Raw genomic sequence first — 7,333 nt, forward strand, 5'->3', positions numbered from 1 at the left:
GTTCAGCTCTATGCACACCACAGTTTGCCTGCTCATATGGACATTCATTTGAAGGGAAAACACAATCTGCTATAATGCCTATCTGCTAGACAAAATGTGCATGATTAGTTCCAAATGGCTTTTTTTTTTTCTTGAAACAGTAGAGTTCCAAAGTGAGGAACAGAAGCGATGATGTATTTCAAAATCCCAGTTCAGTAATGCACTTATGGGGGAAAATTGGCCTCCAGTGGGATTTAAATGCGCATGAGTGCACTTTGCTGAATAGAGATGTCCTTAGACATCTGCTTAAAGACATGAACATAGTAAGACATCATCTTCTTTGTGTGGGCTTTGAGTCGACTTCCAAATTATTTGCTGAATGAAGCTTCAGAAGAAGATGTCTGCAGTATACATAAAAACAGTGTCTGTTTTCTAATGTAACACTAATGTAACACTTTTCCTTACTGCTGAGTTGAATTATCAAGTAGAAAAGTGCTAGGACTGTTTCTCTTCACACAGTCACACTTAGGAGACAGATGCACTGCTTAATGGAAGGAGGTGCCTGGTCTTAAATGTGCCTATTCCTACCACTGCAGACGTGAGAGTCCTTTAGAGGACAAATCAGAAAATCCAGATATTGCACTGCATTGTAATGTAAACCACCACTGATGACTTGGAAACAGCCCCTGACTTTTAGTTTCAGCTTTGAAAACCTTCTGGGTGAGTTTTTCTTTCCCCGCACTCCATACAAAGAAAACGAGGCAGGATAGTCTCCCAGTTCAGATGTCTAAATTAGTTGCCTAAATTTAAGTGCTGTTAGTAAGCCACATGAATAACCTCTTTCAGAAGTAATTTTTTAAGGGGAGATGGGCTCTAGAGTGATTTGTCCCAAACTCAAGAAAGAAAACAAAGCTTTCTGTCTAACATGGCTGTTTGCTTTCAATAGCACTTTAGCAGGTGGCCAGCATCGGGCTTTAAGAGTTGTAATGTGCAGCTTGCGGTATCACTCTTGCCAGCATCGTCTCTGCCATGACATCTGCAGGTGTAGCAGGATGGTGCGTCTTGGTGGGTGTAGCAGGATGCTCTGCCTGGAACGGGGTAAAACAACACAATTAATGCCCTATTTGCAAAGCTACCAGTGGTAAATGGTGGAGGAGGAGTCATGCTGCTTTTGGTGTTGAACAAAAATCAGTCTGACTCATCAATCCCAAAGTTAAACATCCTGATAGTGAGGTGAAGATGTGGTGGGCCTGGTAAAGCACCCGGATAAAGGAAGAAACAAGTGATACCAATTGGTTATCTAAGGCTGCTGAGCTGACACAGCCAGACTGGAGATACATGATAGACAGTCAGTCACTTTATACTTGTCATGGGTCCAGTCTGAAATTTAAATGGTGGGGTCTTCTAACATATCCCTTCTTGGAGTGTATGGGTGGAGATTCCTCCCTTGAGTGAGGCTGTCTCACAGTGTTAGTCCTTGAGGCTTTGAGATTTGCCCACAGTCATTGGTATGGGGGACATCAATCTCTACTTAATTTTTTGTTAGCTTTAATAGACTAGCATATACATCTCTCTATATCTATATACTGCTTCAATATTGCTTCCTAGTGCACTATATTATAATAGTATTATAATATTGTTATAGCTCCTATACTGTGTCATTAATAATTCTGATGAAGATAATTTTGTCTATTCATTATCATAATAAATCAAATATATATTTTTATATAAATGTATATGGTTTGGTGTCCTTAATCCTGGTGACAACGTTTTATGAAGGTTCAATTACACCTATACAATACTTTACACATAAACTATTGACAAAGTCCGGGGCTAAGATTGGATCCTTTGTAGCAGATTTAGAAAGCAAGGGGTCCTTTCTGCACCCTGGGATTCAGTGGGGGGATTTCTTTAATAAACTTTGTCTGCCCGTGACAGTGGGGTGACAGTCACTCTCCATCAAAGACAGCAAAATCAGGCATCCAGATGGGAATGTCCAAAAGCCAAATTGGTGAGTACAGGAGAGTTTCAGACTAGTCAATCAGAAACACCAAGAGAACTGAAAATTTGTCTTTGATGTTTCCCTGGAGAAAGAGGGATTCAGTGTCTGCAGGGTCTTGCCTGCTCTCTTACATAGCCAGGATTACAAAAAGTGCCCAGGAGACTAATTCCCAAACCATCATCACCCTTCCTGTCATTTGAACAAATGGCTGTGCATTACAGGAAAAGCTACCAGTTTATGGGGCATTTTGCACCAGGGTGATTGTCACCTCTTGCTGAGCTCAGACCACTCGGTAGTCAAAAATGTGGATTTGTGAGAGCAAAATCCCCACAGGGGACTGGATCAGAAGCCTTGGCTTTAGGCACTTAGCCTGGGGAGGGGCACGCTGTGGTTCCTCAGGCTAGTAAGGAAATTGAAACACAGCTCTCATAAAACTGAGCAAAATACTCTGGAGTAGGAGCCGGAGTCCTGCCTGCAGAAGGCACAAAGCCCTCTGAGCTGCAGTTCACAGCTGCTCTCTGCTGGTGCTGCAGACCTTCCTCTCTCAGTGGCCTGAGAGTAATGGGGATCATTCCCACCCCACATAGTCAGCACCTGATGTTCAGGGCATTTTTCTGAGGTCAGGGAGAGGAAGGCTCAAACTTTCACGGGATTAGAAGAGCCCAGGATGCAGGGTTGGTGTTTCCCAGAGTAGTGCTATAGGTTATCGGTCGGGAGTAGGGCACCATGTTTTGTGATAAAGTCTTTCTGACTGAACTCCAGGACAGTTCAGAGTTCAGAAATGAATTCTGAACAGTAGGTCAGGATCCAAACAGCCTCACAAATTCATCATAAGCCTATCTGATCAGCTTAGTGAAGCCAAGGCCTTGGGTGGCTTGGCTGTTGACACAGTAGCAGGCTCTCAGGGAGGGTTTTCCCTGGGGATGTAGGTGTCCAGTGTGCATAAAACAAGAGAGGCAGAGTTTCCCTCAGCAAGTCACAGCACAGGAGGACAAAATCTTACCTTGATTCCTTCCCTTCTGGGAGCTTTGTAAGCTGTTCCTCCTCCACCCCAAGGTGGTTATGAGTAGCAGAGGCTGCATGCAAAGTCTTATCTGAATGCAGTTTTATTTCAGAAGTTTTATTTCATATACAGAAATAAATGGCTCATAACAAAGAATGGAATTGCTGTCATTTTTCCTCTCCCTCAGGCAGAGAAGGGAACTCCCTGACAGCTTCCTTGCATGCCATCAGATGCTTCCAACCCTTGAACAGGGCTTTCCACAAAGTACATTTTGGATATAGACTCTTAAATTCAGCCTAAGCACCACTTTGCATGAATAAATCTCTTTTTTGAACTGAGAATTAATCCATGTGCCTCACTTTGTCATCTGCAAAATGGAGAATTTTCTTACCTGACAAGAAAAGTAAGAGGATAAATATTTCAGAGACTGTGAAGTACTCAGACAACTCTCTCAGCACAGGTGACAAAAGTACCTCAGCTAGACAGGAAAATGCTGTTTTAAAATTCCCAGAAGAGCAGGACAGAATAGAGATGAGATACAGCAATGTGGGAGGCAATTGCAGCACTCTGTGTGATAGATTGCATCACACAGCACATGGATCTGTGTGTAGATTTTCTTCCCTTGTATGCTCCCTTCACTTCTGGCCTGTGCTTCATCCACTCACTGTGCCACCAAATAATGTTGTTCATCCTCCCACTCTTTAATTACTGTTTGCTGCATTGAGTCCTGCAGAAAGAGAATTGGGAAGAGGAGTGGTACTGTATTTCTACTGCTTATTGTTTTGATGTTACAGGACAACATTTGCAATTCCCACGGGGACCTACCCTCAGAGCTGTGTTCTGCAGAAACGCAGAAAGAGAGGATTTTGGGGAAATGGACTTATTTGACTAAATACCGCGTGCCGATCTCTCAATCCTTTCTCCTCAGGCAGGACACCCCTTAGCTCTCAGCTGAGGCCGATGAAAACCCGCGAGTGACACTGAGTGGCAGCTCAGTACGTTCAGCTGCTGTTTGCAGGCTCGACCCACGAGAGGGCAATATAGCAACATCCATCGCGCTTCCTCCCTTCACAAAAAAAAGGATCAGGCTCCAGAACCAGGAATTTCATTCTTCAGCATATGTGTAGTATTTATAGGAAGGGCATTTTGCTCTTTTAAATTGCTGCTGTTTTGCTTATAGCAGTATGCATTAAATTTCTTTCATCTCACAGAAGCTAATATGGCCCTCTGCTGCTATCCAAACTAGGACACCTAAACATTGAAAGAAAACCATTTTTTTTTCACATTTCAGACACTCCATAAGACAATTAAACTGGAGCCTCGGTGCTACAACTCATCCTCAGGGGGTAACCAGTTTGTCAGATGTTTTAATAGGACTAATGATATGAATACAATTCCACAGGTTCCATGTGTTACGTTCATTGACCCTTACGCAGTTAAATGCCTTATTTTGTATCTCACCTTCGGGTCTGTAACCTCCTTTGTTTAGCTTACAAATGTCTGTATCACCTCCTAACCTGGTTGATCTGAATTGAGCTTTTTGAAAGTGCCATTGACAGCAAATCGCTGCAGTCTATTAAAGGTTTATCTTCCACTTGACTGGAAACTCCTAACCATGTGCTAAACATTTTTGATAGTGCCATCCAGAAATGTTTGTGGGGTTTTTTTTCCACACACTTCACGTTCTTATACTCCAAAGAGCTGTACATATTTTGCAGCTGTCTTATCAGATGCAGCTGAGATATTTTGTTCTGAGTGATACTGTCGTAGACGAGTGATTTGTCTTTGCTTTGTGTTGCACAGAAGTTACTCGCCAGCTGCGGGCTCAACGCCGTGGGAAGGAGGAAACACATTCTTACAAACAACTGCTTAAAGAAAGTAAGTAAGGTGAGATAAAGGACTGTGCCAGTGTCAGGACTTAAAGAATGCAATTAATGGTCTCAAAACACTGTCAAAGAAAGAAATTCCCATAAGTCAGAAAAGGAACCTGTGATAAGAGCAGATGGCAACAACAGGAACCAGGCGTGGTAATGCAGATCTGGGTAACCTATCAGGACAAAGATTCCCAACGTGGAAAACTGAGAGAAAGGAAAACGTTAATTCCAAACCTAAACGAAGGCGAAGGTTTGAAATGAGCAAACCTGCAAAATTTCACTGTGCAAGCTGTGGGAAAGAAAACAACTACTTACACCCATGCCATTCCAAGTTGTGGGAACATCTCCTGATGCCCTGTGAATATCCAGGACTTGAAATGTACAAAAATGGTATCCCAGAAGCACGACTTTGGGATGCCGCCACCACCACTGAGATCAGAAAAAGCGAGATGCCAGTGGAATCCATGTGGTGGTGATCTTTTGCTTAATATGTCTCTCTCTCTCTCTCTCTCCACCTCCCCCTCTTCCTGTTTCTCTCTACCTCACATTTACTGTCAAATAAAGTCCGTGCTATTGACTTTGGCATATGGTCTCTTTTGCACCTTAATTCGGGCAGAGGTATCTTTTAATAATCAGATCCTGGCAGCTGGCTGTGACTGCACTATTTGCAGCAGGATGAGCACAGGATGAAGAGCACAGGAAGGCAGGGAGGGCATTGCAGGGGCACAGGGAGGCCTGGCAGCACTGACTCCTCTGGAGTAAACCGGCCCATCAGCCTGCAGCCGACCGTGCTGGTGTGGGCAGATGGCAGCAACAGGGGTGCAGGTTGTGCCAGACCCATGGACACAAAAGGGTCAACATATTTTGCATGGCATGGGCATTACTGTGTGTGCTTCTCCCACATATCTCGCTTCTAATTGCTGTGAATTGTCGGGCAGCCCTGTGGAATGGAAGAATTAAGTAGTTTGATTAGTCACCGTCGGTGAAATCGTGGCTCGTGCACGTGTCCCCTGCACACTCCATGTTAAACACACGCACAAGGCCGTCATTATTCGTGAGGATGAGCTGCTGCCCTCTGAGATCAGGAGCGAGGATGTTGGAAAGCAGAGTCATTGATGCCACAGGACTGCATCAGTGCTGGGGAGAAAAGTCTTACCAGATTGGAAAGAAACTATACTTGGATAATTTCAGAAGTACTTCTGTACCTATTAGGACAGATCAGTCTCTAATGATTCTGTGCCCTGCCGTGAGAAGTGGCTGTGTTGCCATCATGAAAAATTTAAAATTAATTTACTCTCTGCTTTATTTTGGCTTTTCTTTGGATGCCACAGGTGGGCAGGGAGCACTGCTACCTCTGCACTTCTGCCTATGGCCTTTCTGCTGGCCAGAGAGACATTGTACGCTCACACAGAAGACTGATGTGGGACCTTTCCCCACAAGATGAATTTGAAAGGGTTCATTAATAAATCTGTAGTTTCCAAGTTAACTTTGAGAAAGACGCCAGGAAGCTCTGCTCAGGAAAGGTGAGGTGGGAGTGGTGCAGCCCAAAGCTGGGCATGGCCCAGCGTGGGGACACTGAGTGGCCGCTGGTGGCTGAACACACTGAACACACACGACGCTGCCAGGAGAGAGAAAACATTTCCGATGAAAATGTTAAGCAGATTAAAGCATGAGCAAAAATAACCGTGCATCAGGACTGTGCCCAGGAGTGACAAAGGAGCAAAGGGCATGCCAGGGCCAGGCTGGGAGGCTGCAGTGCTGCTGTCTGTGCTGTCACACCGCTGTGCAGTGGGCAGAGGGCAACAGTCAGCACCAAAAGGAAGATCCTGCTGGTTATGGGGACCAAACCAGTCCAGGGCCAGGACACCTGGGGCTCTGCAGCCCCTGCCCAAGGCTGGCTTCTTGGGATGAGGAAGAGCACTGGAGGTTTCTGCCCTGGTCTGGGGGCAGACCCTGCTGTCCCAGCTTCACCTGCTGGGCCTCTGGCCAGGCTGTGGAGCTGCCCCATAGCCCCAGCCATGCCTGGCCATCCTCAGGTGGTTGCTGGTCACCATCCCCATCCTGGCTCTGCCCTGGTGTCATAGAATCATAGAATCATAGAATCATAGAATAGATTGGGTTGGAAAAGACCTTCAAGATCATCAAATCCAATCCCTGATCCAATTCCAGTTACTATATCACGGCACTAAGGGCCACATCCAATCTCTTTTTAAAAACCTCCAGGGATGCTGAATCCACCACCTCTCTGGGTAGGCTGTTCCAATGCTTGATTACCCTCTCTGTAAAGAATTTCTTCCTAACATCTAACCTAAACCTCCCCTGGCAGAGCTTGAGCCCATGTCCCCTTGTCCTATTGTTGGTTGCCTGGGAGAAGAGACCAACCCCCACCTGGCTATAACCTCCCTTCAGGTAGTTGAAGAGAGTGATGAGGTCACCTCTGAGCCTTCTCTTCTCCAGACTAAACAACCCCAGCTC

General features: G+C 45.2%; 1 protein-coding gene across 5 annotated transcripts in view; it reads right to left on the bottom strand.

The window, feature by feature from the left end:
- Nucleotides 1-884: 884 nt before the first annotated feature.
- PRRG1 (proline rich and Gla domain 1) overlaps nt 885-7,333 on the bottom strand; it is a 54,808-nt gene continuing 48,359 nt past the window's right edge. For all 5 annotated transcript variants that reach the window (XM_027887372.1, XM_027887451.1, XM_027887533.1 and 2 more), the window contains exon 6: nt 885-895. The gene's annotated coding sequence lies outside the window, so the exon portion shown is untranslated. The remainder of the gene's footprint in view (nt 896-7,333) is intronic.

Source organism: Empidonax traillii, unplaced genomic scaffold (genome assembly GCF_003031625.1).
Source record: "Empidonax traillii isolate 1590-97213 ecotype Southwest subspecies unplaced genomic scaffold, ASM303162v1 scaffold1:size7828297, whole genome shotgun sequence".
Lineage (NCBI taxonomy): Eukaryota > Metazoa > Chordata > Aves > Passeriformes > Tyrannidae > Empidonax > Empidonax traillii.